Here is a 16,276-nt window from a genome sequence, read left to right as displayed (position 1 = left end):
ATCTATTTCTTTTTACAAAAACACACAATCCTAGTTCTTTGCTCTTGTGTTATTTCATATATATCTAATGGCTGAAAGAGGAGGTCTGAGGAACTTGAGGACAAAATTCTCGAGAGATAGTATGCCTGTTAAAGTTAATCTTGGGCTTAAACTTAATCTTTGAAGTGCACTTAAGAACCCAACACTCTGATCCTGAAAGGCAGTTATTAGTTGTGCTCACTCTGGAAATCTTTTCCTCTCTCATTTCTGTTTTGATTTTAATTAAACAAAAATCTCACAAATTCTACCTTCAGGTTTCATATCAAATATCCATTCTCTTTTCTTTTAACGTTCCAAATCTGATTTGCAGTAACCTATTGTGGAGATCTCCAATTTTTATCTCAGCTGCCATGTTCAACAGTTTCCTCTTAATATTTTATTTTCTTGTGAATTTAAGTGCTTTGATCAGCTATAGTATGCCATGTCATGACATTGTGCTGACATGTTCATTTCTTCACAGTCTAATACAAGCATATGATTCAGTGCTCACTGATGCAGTTGCAAATTATAAGGTACTCTTCTAATACTGAATCATACTGGAGGCAGTCTGAAGAAGCTCTTGTGAGCAAGTTGTAGACAGTGTCTTTTTCCCCACCCCAACTGTTATTCCAGTACTGCTATATTTTAATTGAAATTAATATGTATATATTGGAAAATAATAAAGGAAATAGCTTGCAGAGGGATTTCAGTAAAAATAGGCTTTTTGCAAGATACTGATAAATTGAAACATAAATAATTGTAACGATACAGATAGACATTGAGCTTGCACCTAGCTGAACTTGAGCAATGAGAGTTGTAGCTGCTTTGTGGACTTTCCTTCTGTCCTGTTGGATGACCTCCACAAATGCGTAACATTTTTTCACAATGTACTGTGACTTTTCCCTTTTTGTTGATCCATTCCACCTGGCAGGATTAAGCATCAAGAAATATGTTGAAAAGGAATTTCCCGTGTTATACATCAGCTGTAGGATTTTGTTCCAGTTATATATTTACACAATTATTTGCTCTTTGGAAGAGTTGTTTCCTACTATGTATTTTCACATTTCTTTCTGAGCTAGGCCAGTCATATAATGATCAGGCTGAAAATACCTGCACATATTTATAGAGTCTATGAGTCATGCAGAGTGCTACGTATTGACATTAAATCTCTTGATACTTTTATGAAAAAGTCCCCAGTTCTACAAAATCTTAATTAGCTTTATTTGTAAGCACACCATTAGTTCCACTACTTTCAATTGAAATTAAATCCTTGTGGGGGTTTATAGTGTAATTACATGGCTAATCTAAAGCATGCACAAAGCTTTGCTAACAGTTAGTATGGGTTTTACGGCTACAGAATTGAACTTTCATTGTGTGAAGTTTTGTTTTGTTTTGTTTTTAATCCTTTCTAGTACTTCAGGAGCCCCTGAGTGGTTTTTGCTTTCTCCTGTATTTCAAAGGCTCTTGGAGCCCTCCTTCAGTTTGTATTCAGTCTGTCTTTGAGCTCTACCTGTGTAGCCTAAGTTAGGAACCAAGGCTCCTTCTTTAGCCTGGAGAGAGAGGTAAGCTCCTGAAACGCTCTCAGTCATGCTGGAAGGCCTCAGACTAAGGAACTGAGGCTATCCTAAGTTGGATAGCTAGTGTTAGTCTAAGCTACACATCTTGCGAAAATACTAGCTCGGGCCCCAAAAGTAGCACAGCTATGCTAGCATCACAGGATCCCAAAGTCCATGAGCCCTACAGCTCAGACTCAGGCCAACACAATTACCCTGTCTGGAGGAGGGTCAGGCAATGCCACGTCAGGGATCTGCACTGTGCTCAGCACAAACATGAAGCCAGCTGAAGGCAGGAAATCAGCCTGCGTAACTTAGGGCATCACACTAAGATTTAACGTGGCTTTATTTGGAACTACTAAGCTACAGTTTTTGAGGTCAACAAGACCATCTTCACAACACTTAGTGTGCTTTAAAATGTATGAGTCTTTTCTGATTTCCTTTTGCTTGTCTATCCATGGACGCTCAGGATGACTATTGGGTGTGGAAGAAATCTTCCACTTCACTGCTGATTTTTTTTTTCCAAGCCCTCCAGTGCTTTGACATGAAGTTCTAAATACCAGTCCCAGCAGTAATGTGACAAGTGTTGTTCACGGGGACATGCAAAGTTTTCTCATGCCTTATCCAGAGACATTGCAGAAGGGACATATTGTGATACTGAACACCCTATTTGGGAAGACAAATCTATAACATAAAGAAATTTAATTAATTTTAAGGAACAGAGAATCAAAACCTTAGATTGAATGTAAGACAATACGAAGCTGAGGCCTAAAAATTATGCAGTTGTCTTCAGAATTTGTGTTTGGGATATCAGCTAACTATTGAACTTGGAGTAGCACTATTACTGATGTTATGTTATCAGCAGGAGATATCAAATTCAGTGCAAGGATAACAGAATGAGTTAGAAACAATTTATTATAAAGCTATGAAGCAAACCTGCATGGTACAGTTACACAAACAGATTTCAGGAAGCATTTAATATTAAAATGCTGAAGTTTTGAACCAGATGTTTTGCAAGGATTTAGTTTCAAGCTTCCCTAGGAGCATTAAAACAAAAAAGTTTTATTGCATGCAGACATGTAATATATCAGCTTTCAGCCTGCAACTGAAAGGAACAGGGTTCCTTGTGTGTATTCATCTGGTTTGCTTAAGCATATCTCCATCATTCAGCTCTATATCAGGTAGTTAAAAGAGTGGCTGTTATTGGAAACAACTCTGGAGTTTAATGAAATTAAAATGACTGAATTATCAGTTTGTGAGGTGCTGAACAACTCTTGAAGATGCTGCTAACGGCCCTAATCTGCTGCTTTCTTTAAAGGTAATTGAAGGCCTTCAGGACAGGGCCTTGATAATATTCGATGAAGAAACTGGAAATTGCTTTGGTGGGGAATAATCCTCTGGCTGGTAACTTGGCCTCTTGCTTCTGCTGCATTTAAAGTGGAACATGCTCCAGTGCCTGTGGGACAGCAAGCCCAGAGAGGGATGTCTGAAAATAAAGCTTCCTCAATGTAGCCAATAATAGGAGACATGCAGTCCCCTTGCTTGCAGTAGCAGGGAAGTGGAGGAAGTAAAGCTGGAATGCTGCCTGAAGCTGACTATTTCTCCATTTCAAATGTTAGGGACAATTTCTAAGAAGAGCCTTACTGCAGTTAGAATTAATGACTTCATACTTCTAAGAGTTCTTGCTTAATTGCCATTGCACATGTTTTTACAGCTGTCCTTTTATATAACTAGTATACTGCCCCATGCATCTGCCTCAGTACTCAAAGCTTTTAAAGCGCTGTGAAAAAACAACATTAGTTACGGAGACCTGACAAATGGGAGGAGAATAAATAAGAAAAACTGAGTTTGGAGCAAATGAGAATTAGGAATGAGACAAAAAAGGCAGAAAGGGAAATGAAGGTGAGGTAGGAAAGACTGCAAAGTACCAAAATGTCAGGGGAGACACTGATGGGAACAGTCTCTCCAATTGGAAGTATATTAAATAAAATACATTTCCATATCCTCTACCAACAGCTAATCAGTTATTGCAAACAATAATAATGTAGGAACCCCATGAAGATGCACATGTGGCAGAACAGAACTATATAACCCTTGAAATCCTTTCTTGTTCCTCCTGTTCCCTTCTGCTCTGGTATAAAACCATTCTGCCAAAGCCTGGGGGATTCGCCCACACTTCAAGTTGCTTAATATATTTGCAGGCACTGTGAAATACTAAGCACTAAGAAAAGAATTGTGGGACCAATCAGTCCAGATTTGAGTGCGCACAGTGTGTGCACCTTAGCTAGTGAGTGATCTAGGTTTTCTTTGTAGCCAAAGAAGAGCTCTAGGCTAAGCTGCAATTTAACTGACCTACTGTAGACCTTGACCTCAGAGTTAGATGAGCTGCACTTTGGAAGACCCTGTTTTTGTCCCCTGACTTGAAAGTGAACACAGCAGACTAACCTAAATGTAGATCTCTAAACGTGGGACAAATTAATCTCATTGATGTGACATGCAGTTTTCAGCAAGACCTTTTTTGTGCTTGCCAGCAGCATCCTGAGCTGCATTAAGAAGAGGATTGCCATCAAGTCAAGTGAGGTGATCCTTCCTTTCTACTCAGCACTGGTGAGGCCACACCTGGAGTGCTGGGTCCAATTGTGGGCTCCCCAGTAAAAGAGACATGGACACAGTGGAGCAAGTCCAGTGCAGGGCTATAAAGATAATTAATGGACTGCAGCATCTTTCATATGAGGAGAGGCCAAAAGAGCTGGGAGTCTTCAGCTTGGACAAGAGAAGGCTCAGGGAAATCTTATCAATGTGTGTATATTCCTGATGGGAGGGAATGAAGACAAGGGATCCAGACTCTTTTCAGTGGTGCCCAGTGACAGGACAAGAGTCAATGGGCACAAAACAGATGATATTACATCTGAACACAAGAAAACATTTTTTTACTGTAAGGATGGTCAGACATTGGGACAGGTTGCCCAGTGAGGTCGTGGAGTCTCTCTCTGTGGAGGTATTCAAAACCTGACTAGACATGGTCCTGGGCAACCACCTCTAGGTGGCCCTGCTCAAACAGGGCATTTGACTAGATGATCTCAAGAGGTCCCTGCAAACCACAACAGTCCTGTGATTTCCATGTTTATCCAACTTTGGGGACCCCAATACAAAAAAGACATGGACCTGTTAGAGCAGGTCCAGAGGAGGGCCACAAAAATGATCAGAGGGCTGGAACACCTCTCCTGTGAGGAAAGGGGAAGAGAGTTGGAGTTGTTCAGCCCAGAGAAGAGAAGGCTCTGGGGAGACCTTATTGCAGCCTTTCAATAAATACTTAAAGGGGGCATTAAGAAAGATGGAGACAGACTTTTTACCAGGGCCTGTAGTGATAGGACAAAGGGTAACGTTTTTAAAATGAAAGAGGGAAGATTTAGACTGAATATAAGGAAGAATTTTTTTATAATGAGGGTGGTGAGACACTGGGACAGGTTGCCCAGAGAAGTTGTGGATGCCCCATTATTGGAAGTGTTCAAAGTCAGGTTGGACGGGGCTTTGGGCAACCTGATCTAGTGGAAGATTTAGCTGGGAGGTATTTATTTTCTCATAAAAATGCTAAAGCAAGATACTTCACTGTTTTTCAGTGGTACAGGGTTTTTTTATGGCTTTGCTTGTCTGACTCAGCAATTGCATCAACATGTTATTCCAGAAATTGTTGGAGTGATGACCATTTTGCTCTTAGGGGGTCTCATTACAGTGGAGCCCTGCCTTTCCTGAGCTGTGGAAAACTAAGCTGCCTCCTGTGCAAATCAAGGCTATTTTGCACCTCTACATTGAGATTTTTATAAAATTTGGAGATGTAAAAATATTCACCTCAACTCCAGTTGGAAAGCAGGGAGAAAAACATAACCATTTGCTCATTCAAGTTGAATTTTATTTAGTTCTTTAAGAATTGGACCTCTGTTATGTACCATATAGTTTGTATATGCAAATTACTAATAGGCACTTTAATGAAAAAAGGGTTTACTCTGGACTATTGACAAAAATCTGGAGTATTGGGGTAGTACTGTATGTTAAGGAGTAGTCTCACTGTATATTCTAAGCACCTTACAGAAGGGGTTTGGCTCCGCATCTGGTCAACAGACAGATATAGAAGCCTTCAGAAAGTAATTGAAACCATGAGTTAGGCAATACTTAACTTCCTAGCTTGGCTGATCTGAAACGGCCACTTTGCATTGTTTGCAAAAGGAGCCAGAGCCCCTGGTCACATATATGTAGGACACAGGAATGGTCAGTGAGTAATACTAAAAATTCTGAAATAATGCAGATTCACTTGAAACACCTTAAGTGGAAAGCTTTCGAAGGTCCATAGTACAGATCTAATTATGTTGCAAACATTATTCAAAAGTATTTTGCTATTGGTACTGGGAGACAATGCCATATTATGTATTTTCATACCTGACCTCAGTAAGAAATAAACTTTCATTTCAGCCTTTTGCCCTTGTGTCTCTAATATTATATCTCATATCCCAAGAGCAAATTATTGAAGGCCTATTCCTCTGCCCAGGTCTTACATGTTTAACTGCACACATACACACATTTATATATTTACACAACAGACAACAGGTCAGATCCTTAGCTGATGTAAATAAGCGTAGCTCCCTCATGTCTGCAAACAGCACTGATTCATACCAGCTGAAGACCAGTACATTTTCCCTAGGTCTGGATTCAGTAAACCACACACACACAGAGTGCAAAGCAGCCTATTGTTTTAAGGAAACCTTTCTTGTTTAGGGCACTGCTGAACAAATAAACTAGGCAGCAGAGGGAATTAGCAGGAATGAAGAGCATTAGTTCCTCAGAGAAAATAACATCAAAAAAGCCTTTGGTATCCATCAGTCAGAATTCCTTCAGTGCTAGACAAAAGCTGCAATGGAAATTGCTGTGTTGTAACCTACGTGATCCCATGCTATTTACTTGAAATGCTGCACTTCCAACACATTGTACAGATCAAGTATCATGAGCAAGGAATGAGGGTAAATGAGAAATTAAAAAGAACTTAAATACTATTCAAGCAAAGCACTTAACTACGCATTTAACTTTTAACCTGAGAGTAGTCCCATTGAAGTCAATGGGATTACTTACATACTTAAAGTAAGTCATGTGATTAAATGGTCCTCTGGATCAAGATTTTAAAAATCTGAGTGGCTATTACTTAAAAATGGATACAGTACAACAGGGGAAGGGAAAGAGAAAAATCTGTTTTCCATCCTGTTTCAAGTGTGTTGACAAAGGCGTGATAAGATCTAGCACCGGGAAGTTAGAGTTGGAAAAATCCAGCCTTGAAATAAGACATTTCCTCATAGCTGTGAGGAAAATATTGAGACAGCTTATGAGAAGGAAGTGGATTTACCCTCACATAGAGTTCTTATAATGACAGTAAATATATTAAAAGAAAAAGGGGATTAATCCAGATTCTGGGAGTAAACTCAATGGCTTAAAAAAAAACCCAGGCAGTTCCTGGAGGAGAGATCCCTCCACCAGTTTATTGCAGTATACTGGTCCAGGTCCAACCTCTAGTTCAAGAGATTCCTAAACCACTGATTATGAGACAGCTGATTTTATATTGCCCTGCTTTTTGCATTTCTTGTAAGCATCTGCTACTTTTGGAAGTAGTACTGGGCTAGACATATTTTTGATTTAACTTTGTACAACCATATTTCTTTCTGATATTGTATTTTATGTACACACACATAGTGAGAGGACTAGGCTGACTGGTATTTGCAGTCTTTTCTGGCCCTAAAGTATGTCAACCTGACTTCTGCTTACCACCTTTGTTCATGAGTTTAACGGGAAACAGCATTGATTAAATTTTCTTCAGCAGTCTGACAATCCTCAGCTTCCTTCAGGATTTGGGAAGGAAGCGGGTATCGTGCTGTGCAGTTGGCTGCATTGTGGTGGCTGGCAATGGAGCTGGAGTCACCCAGGAACATCTCGCCTGAGCAGGTCCCAGCAGCCAGGGTGTCACACCGAGAGGAAGGGACCTCCGCTTCTCTTCTCCATGGCACACGTTTTCTAATCTCCCAAATTAAAAAATGCTATTTCAGTACTGGTATATCTGGATAAAACTTGCATATCCTGTGATTAACAAGAGATCGAGCCATGTGATCTCATTCAGGTTTTTCTGGCTCCAGACACTATAAACTCTTGTTCTGGGCTAGGCCCCATCAAAGTCTATCTGAGTCCCTGGAAATACTTCTATTGACTTCACTCTGCATGAACAAAACTTCAACTCAATCTACAGCCTCTGTCCAAGTCAACAGGAGTCCAAAAAGAATGCAGCTCAGCTTGCAGTAAATACATATACCTAAATGACCACAAGCAGAGCTATTCAGAAAGGACTAGTAATAACATCTTTGCAGAAATTAAATGCGTGAATGCTCAATTAGCTAAAGATATCTTCAGGAGATATTATTCTCAACTTTCTCTAGGAAACGTCTGTTGAAGTTTAAAGCTTTTAAAGTAACTTATAGGAGAGAAGTTTAGCATGGGCTATAGGGCCCTGAAGGGTTCAGCCACTAGAGAAAAGCTGTTTCACCACAGTTTGTCCATTTCCCAAAACAAAACTGAGATCAGCCCCCATAATTTACATGAGTATTGGCTGGGTTTTAAATGAGAAAAGACTCATGCTCTGGGCCAGAAGCACAGCTGGTATAACCGTAAGGATCTAGGGTTCATAGCAGTAATATTTTTCTGCACTTTTAAGCCAGAGCTCCTGCAAGTTTCAGTATGACAACTCTTAGCTTTAGACCCAAGACATAACAGAGCACTGGGAGCAATTAACTGTGCACTTTTCCCCAAAATATCACAGTTTAAGATGCCTATGTCTTTCACAGCAGAGAGATGATCCCAGTTTAAATGTTAGGCTTTTTGCTAAATACTAAGCTGTGATTTTTCTGTTCTTGTTTATGCAATGATATAGAATCAGTGAGAAATAGATGCATATTTGCATATGAAGTAAGTAATCATTGTCGTAAGAAAGGTGTTTATATAGCATTTATGTGTATGCCATTTAAATAATAAGGTATTTAGGAATGCTAGTTGAAGAATGAGGAATATTTCACTTTTTACAAGTTGCAGTAACAAACTTCTTGACAACTTTGCAACATTATTGTCTTTATCATAGTCACAAGAAGGGAGATTTGCATATGATGGGTTTGTGTCTTTGTGGGTGGATTTGTCTTCTGCACTTTCCGTCCTTGGAATAGAAAAGCTCAGGACTTTATGAGGCAAAGATAACTTGAGATATAAATTTGCTCCGCTAGGCAATTAAAAATTCCCACGGATGAGACCAAAAATTTTAAATCCTCTAAGGATTAGAGTCAGTTTCCTCAGTGTGGGTATATTACATTAGGGAGGTAGCTGGTTAGCCAGGCATGGTAACAAAGACCCTGATTTTCAGGTGTGCTAACCACCTCAAATTTCTGTTCCAGAGTCTAAGTCTCCTTGGCTACATCTATTCTGCCGCACCAAAATTTGGACTTTAATTCGCTGAAGTGTGCCTCAAAGCGCTGCTTTCTATACTGAAGGAAAGGGCCAGTTCCTCCCTTGTTCCTGGGCTTTTCTCATTGTCAGCCTACTAGCTTGCTTGGGACATCAGCCAGAGCTTAAAGATTCACGTAGGCAGTGTGGACAATCCGATATTCAGGCTCAAGCACAAGTCTGACCTCAGAGTTAACAAGTGCTGACGTACCCAGGATTGTCTTCTGGAGCTGCCTGCCCTGGCCCTAGCAGAAGCTGAAAGTGCATCACTTCAAATTGCTTGAAGGGTTGGTACCCCATGGGGAGCACAAGCAAGAGCCCAAGGTCTGGCTCAGCCTCATGTACTGGTGAGCAGAGGAGACCACTTTCATGGCCATTGGGTGTGATTGAGGGAGCAATTATTTGTATTATTTGTAACTGTTGCATCTTCCTGAAAAATTTTAACTTTGGCACATACAGTTGAAAATCAGTTTTCATCTATGTCAGAGGCATGCACTCAAGACAATTAGAAGTGATGTGTTTGGTTTTTAATAAGAAATTAGCTCCGACAGGAAATTATCTTGGTAAAAAAATCCAGCGAAGGCTGCCTTTGCTCTATGATATGTTTTAGAAATGTCTTAGCTTTCTCCAAACTGCAAAAACTATGCCTGTCATTTCAAAATGCTCTGGGGAAAGGCGGCTGAATCCTACTTTTAATTGTGATATGAGAGACACAGTTTCATGCATTTGGGGGAATGTAAAGTATTTCTATTATTATTTCTTGCCTTTCTCCTGATCCCTGCCTCCTCCATCTCTCCTTTCCCCTTAATACTCAAAGCAACATTCGGGAAGGGAGAGCCATTTATTAGGAATACATATAAAAAGAATTCCCAGAGAGTTTCATCAAAAAAGTATATTGATTAGAGGCCAGGGGGAACAGGCTTTTCAAGTAAAGGCTTAACAGGAGAAATTGAGCATTTGATACAGGAGTGTGGAGAGAAATGCTGGACCATCGCCACAGGGGCTGGCAGCTGAGGAGAGAGCAGAACGGTGTGTGGTAGTGCAAAGAGATCAAAGTAGCAAAAAAATAGCCTAAATATAATGGGAAATACCCTGGCACTGTTGGACTGGAAAAGAGTCCAAAGGGAAATTCTGGTGTCTGAAGACAGAGACTGGACAAAGGACTCGAAATGCCTCCTGGGCAAGAGCTCAGCACTGACAGGGAGACGGATGCATGTCTGTCAGCTCAAATACCATGAGCAGAGACACAGGATTAGTCACGAGCTACTAACTTCCACATGGTGATCCCGGGAGGCTGCAGCACTGACACTGCCCATTATAAATCTCCTGTGAAGAAGCAAGGTACCCAAGAAAGATGTTTAGCACACAAAGAGATGGGAGACCCAACTTCCATGTATCTCAATACCACATCCTTCCTGGTTGTCTTATTTGCTCAGATGCTGAGTTTCCTCTGGAGACACTTAATTCCAGGGAGGCATCTCAATTATGTAGATCAGCAAATCACAGCTGTTTCTCAAACCAGATGTTAGAAACTGCCTCCAGCAAGCTTCTCCCAGGAGCTGAGTCGCCTGTGGTCTGCTGTGCAGATAGCTCCTCCTCTGCCCCCCTCCCCATCCCACCAGACCTGAAAGCCAGTCCCCTGTGCTCCTTGGTGCCACCCCACCAGGCTGGTTGTTATTACAAGTCAGGACAGATAAGCTTCAGTCTGACAGTTCAGAACTGTGGTTGAAAGAGAACTGGATCATTATGGAGCTATGTGTCTTTTCAGATTGATAAGTAATGTTTTAATTGCAGACAAGGATGCTCGGGCAATATGTAAGTTATCAGAGCTGTCTTCACTTCCAGTTTCTGGGTCCAGGCTGTGCTGTGTTTCCAGATTGACATTAGACACTGGTGTGCATCAGCCAGCCATATCACCTGTCCACCCAACCCTGACATGCCTGCACAACCTACACTGCCTACACAGCCGGTGGACTGGTACCTAGGATGTGTGCATAGATGCAAGCTAAAACACACATGGGGAAGCATGGCATGATGGATCACATTGTGATACTTGCCACAAAAACTTTCACTAATTGGGTGATGAGCCCAAAGGAGATGAGGAACAGCTGTAGAAACTGCACAGGAACTCATCTGCAGTATGAGTTTAAGAGCCATAGCTCCAGGGGAAACTGTCCGGCCACTGTTCTGCATTACCAAATAAAAGGGCTCCTGTCCTCTCCTGCCTCAGTGACATTCCTCCATTAAGGGCTTAATTGTCTCCTTAGGTGCCACTCTCTGAAGGAGGAGGATATGGCGGAGAAAGGGTCTTAGGAAACCCAGTGGAAAACAAAGTATCTGGCCAGTACATTTAATTCAGTAGATAAGAGGGGTTGGAATCCTTAAATGCCTTGTGTGCATCTGACCTAGCCTCATATTTGGAGTTTAGGTTTCTTTTTGTCAAGATCAAGTAACATTTAATTAAAATTTACTATACAGAGTTGTAACTTACAGTTTCCTGATAGTAATGCAGATCCTTCCATTAAATGACAGTTTTAAGAGTGAATAATACCCATTCTTTTACCTAATAAATGCATAAAATAATATTTCTTGCTCATCCTCTAACAAAGGAATTTGACGCTGGCTTGCCTCCTGTTATTACATGGGTTGGGGATTTTCACTACATCTGAAGAAACAAACCAGACAAGGGTCACTTATTCTGCAAAGTATACTTTAAAATGTTTGTTTGGCACCTTTGAACTATTTTTTTCATTTCACTGCCATTACAGAAAAATATGGTTTCATACTTAATAAATATCAGTGAGAAACTTTCTATTCTTGTTTAAACAGAAATAGACTTGAAGACCTTGTCAAAACAAGTAGGTTAAGCTTGACTAATCAGCCTGAACTCATTCTATTAATAGCGAAGCTGGCATCATCATTCCATTAAGCTTTGACTGGAATATTGGGGGCAGTTACATATATCCATACAGAAGAGGTTAAACCAGATGAACCTTTCAAAAATGAAAGCAGAATAATTGTCATTTATTCTGTATTTCTTTAGTCTGGCAGAACAAAACAGAACACATGAAATTGAGACTTTTTCAGAAAACTTTGTTATTTTGCTTTCTACAAGAGGACAGTTCCTTTGTTGTAGCTTGGTTAGATGGAGTCTGAAGTGATGTTCTCATTCTCATGAAATATGATCATATCTGTAGCCAAACTATGTACATTATTCATCCTATATAAACTACTTACCAGACAAATTATGTCTCAGCTGGGACGTTAAATGCAATCTGATGAAATGAAGATAATCAGGAAACAAAGATGCACTTTTGATTTCTGTCAGTCTCATGGTAGAAGGATGTAAAATTGAAAGAGAGGTAAAATCAGATAAAGTAAATGCAAATTTATCAACTACATCCAAACTATGATTGATTACCTGTTGCTATTCACCATTTCCTTCATCCATAACATGAATCACTTAATCCAACAGTGCCTCATGTAAAGAAGCTAAGTCAGCAGTAGGGCATCCACTGACAGCATTTGGGTTTAGTTTTCCTTTTTGTGACAGATTCCTCTCCAGCTCTAACGGATAAAGTGTTGTCTATGGCTCCAAGAGGGAGTTGAACTTTAGGTATTTCTGTGCATAGCTTCATTAAGTGATCATCCACAGTACTGAAAAACCCAGGCACTTACTCATGAAAACTCTCCCCCAGCAGCAGTTTCTCCCTCTCAGCTCGCCCAGGAAAATGTTTCTATCTCTGAATCTTTAGCCCGACAAACAAAAATGCAACAAAATCTTTACCTAAGAGAAAAGGCCGAAGACTGATGTTTAGGCATTGCTTTTAGCCACCAGCTGGGGCAACAAACTGCAACTGAGAACTACTATCTATATACTGCTGAAACCACAAAGATAAGCAACTAGGACAAGCATCCCAAGGTCCCAAGTATCTGGGGTTTAGGTAAGAGCTGCTTAAGCCACCCAGAGTGCAGGGGCATAAGAGAAAAGCCTGTATTTTAGCCTGTGTACCTCTAGAAGATTAACACTATCACTGAAACATTTCCTCATGTTAGAAATTGTCCTGGTTTCAGCTGGGATAGAGTTAACTGTCTTCCTGGTAGCTGGTACGGTGCTATGTTTTGAGTTCAGTATGAGAAGAATGTTGATAACACTGATGTTTTCAGTTGTTGCTCAGTAGTGTTTAGTCTCGCGTCAAGGATTTTTCAGCTTCTCATGCCCAGCCAGCGAGAAAGCTGGAGGGGCACAAGAAGTTGGCACAGGACACAGCCAGGGCACCTGACCCAAACTGGCCAACAGGGTATTCCATACCATGTGACGTCCCATCTAGTATAGGAACTGGGAAGTGGGGGCGGGGAATCGCCACCTGGGGACTAGCTGGGTGTCGACTGGCGGGTGGTGAGCAATTGCACTGCGCATCATTTGTACATTCCAATCCTTTTATTATTACTGTTGTCATTTTATTAGTGTTATCGTTATCATTATTAGTTTCTTCTTTTCTGTTCTATTAAACTGTTCTTATCTCAACCCGTGGGTTTTACTTCTTTTCCCGATTTTCTCCCCCATCCCACGGGGTGGGGGGGGAGTGAGTGAGCGGCTGCGTGGTGCTTGGTTGCTGGCTGGGGTTAAACCACGACAGGAATGTGGAAGCATCAAATGGACAAAAGTTCCCCATCTCCCCAACAACTGTCATAAAGTTGTGGAGCTATAGAGCACATAGATCTCAGTGTTTCAATAAAATAATTTAATAATCTTTGCCATAGTCCTTTGTTGCCATCTCATGGCATCTATACTTTCCCTTTAGTAGTATAATAATTTATTACAATGGTTTCTTGCAGGTGTAAATTGCCATGACTTGAGACCTTGAGGAGATCAGATCCATCACATAATTTATGGCAACATTAATCAGAAAGAAATAGACTGCAATTCCCCATCTGCCTGAAATGTTTATGTTAAAAGAGCTGCATGTGTAAGGGCACAGTGGATTAATGAGAGGTGCTATCACATAAGTAAGGAAGTAGTAAGGACTCCCTACTTTTCTTACAGGTCATTGTGTTAACAAAGGACTTACCACTATTGAAATCACAGCTAACCTCTGTTCTCATTACACATGACAAGTATTGTAGAGTCTAAGTCAGGCTTCAGTTCTCACATATGCAAACAGATTTAGGATTTTTTTGGTCACTGAAGAAGTGTACACACTCACATGTAATTCAGAATGGAACAGCTGCCAAAGAAATTATAATAAAAAGTAATGCTCTGTGACGCATAGCAGCATTAGAAAATAGTGGTTGTTTTAATTGTCAGATTGTGTCCAAAATCCACTTCCAGTTTTCCTGAAGAATGAAAGATACGTACTTCATTTTGTAGCATTTCAGAGGTATGAACATGTTCAGACAAAGCAGTCTTTTAGATGTTTTCAGTGTTCAGGCATAAAAATAAAATATTTCAATTTTTAAAATGTCATGCTTTTATACCCACAATTGCTGATAGCTGCTGTCTTTATTTGCTCATTCCTTTAAATTTTGTGTGGGGAAGTTATCTTCCCATTCCCTTCAGCTAAAGAAAGAGCTTCCTTCCTGTTCTAGCTTAAGACCTAATAGATGATATTTCTTTTTTGTTCAGAAAAATTGTTGACAGAAACTTCTTCAACAAAATGCTTTTACTTGTACCCAAAGGCCATGAGCAACCAATATGAGTTTATCTTCAATACCAGGAGTACCTTCACATGTATAACCCCATCAGAATGATGCTCCTCTGGCAATCCAGCAAACGTTAGTTAAGACTGGGATAGTCATATGAAGTACTCACTTATCCTTCATGCGTCTTGACTTACAACTGTTGCCAGAGCAGGGAGCAGTTTAGAGAATAAAACCTTATAATCTACTTATTTCAACACTGGCCAATATTAAAGAGAAATATATATCAACAGTCTTCCAAGTGGGAGTAACTGAGCAGTTGCATTCACTCTATTATGTGCATTTAAAGCAGTTGCTCCTTGCACAAATAAACCCCAAACATGTAAACTTTACTCAACTTATGTTTGTAATGTTTGCTTGCAATTAAATAGCATTTAATTAAATAGCATTTACTAAGCATAAGCCTTGGTGTTGGACTTACTGCAAAAATAGAAAAGGAACTTTTCATGTCATGGAGAAAACAGAAAAATTAAATTTTGTCAGCAACTCACAACATTTATCCATATCGTGAAAAGTCCGCTTAAATGTGGACATTTGCCAGAAATACCAAGTCTATATCCTTAACACATAATTTTTCTATTTCTTACTTTTCAACTGGGTCCTCTAAGGTCTTGCTATTCCATTTCTTATTCATTGTGTTCCAAGTAGCCAAGAAACTGATGGTAATATTAAAGAGATTTACTGACAGACAGTTCCCATTTTGTGATTATACGAAAACCATATTTGCATATGCAACTGGAGGCAATTATGTTAGGGATCCAGTTAGTTATGTGGCTGTGTTTGTCAATGCAGATTTTGCAAGATATCCTTAGAGCTTCGCCAATCAAAAGTTTTCCTCAAATGTTCTCTATAAATCATCTTGCAGTTTCACTGGAAGGATGATTCACACCAAGAGCTGCAGCTAATCCCTTGAAGCCAAAGGAAGCTGTGCTGATCATGTCTATATGGCAAAGATAGGACTGCCTGGGGAGGGAGACTTCCCTGGAGAAATCCTGGGGCTGGGAGAAGTGCTCGTGAGATCTCCTTCCTTTTATAGCCCTTAGAAAATGCTTTGAGTCAAGGTGGCAGTATGGTATTGAATGGTATTGGGCTGCAATATTACCTGCTGGGTGAGAGACAGTGCTCTGCTCCCATCCATGAAGGAGCAGTCTGTCTTCACAAGGGATAAGGAATTTTGATCAGATGCCATTATACAGGTAAACGTATCCTCCTTGCCTAGGTCTTCTAGTTTCTTCCATTGAACAAAGTGTTTTCTTCACCGTCCTGCCTCTAAATGCTTTCATGTTGATGCTAGCACACTGAAATGGCTGCAAACTGCTGATTTGATCACATTAAGGTAGATGTTTTCTACTCCTTTAAAGCACTTGGTGTATTTTGTTGCATTTTATTTTTATTTAATCCTACACAAGCAAAACACCAAGCACAACAAATCTGAGTAAGGACTAGAGGAATTTAGCCCACCAGTAAGTGCTTATTAAAAGTAAATG

General features: G+C 40.2%; 1 long non-coding RNA gene across 1 annotated transcript; it reads left to right on the top strand.

The window, feature by feature from the left end:
* Positions 1–12,345: 12,345 nt before the first annotated feature.
* Positions 12,346–15,770, top strand: LOC115340848. Its single transcript, XR_003923213.1, has 3 exons — positions 12,346–12,416; positions 12,448–12,451; positions 15,620–15,770. It is a non-coding gene; the product is annotated as an uncharacterized LOC115340848 (long non-coding RNA).
* Positions 15,771–16,276: the final 506 nt, after the last annotated feature.

This window comes from Aquila chrysaetos, chromosome 4 (genome assembly GCF_900496995.4).
Source record: "Aquila chrysaetos chrysaetos chromosome 4, bAquChr1.4, whole genome shotgun sequence".
Lineage (NCBI taxonomy): Eukaryota > Metazoa > Chordata > Aves > Accipitriformes > Accipitridae > Aquila > Aquila chrysaetos.
Note: the sequence above shows the minus strand (reverse complement) of the source record. Positions and strands in the feature narration are given on the sequence as shown.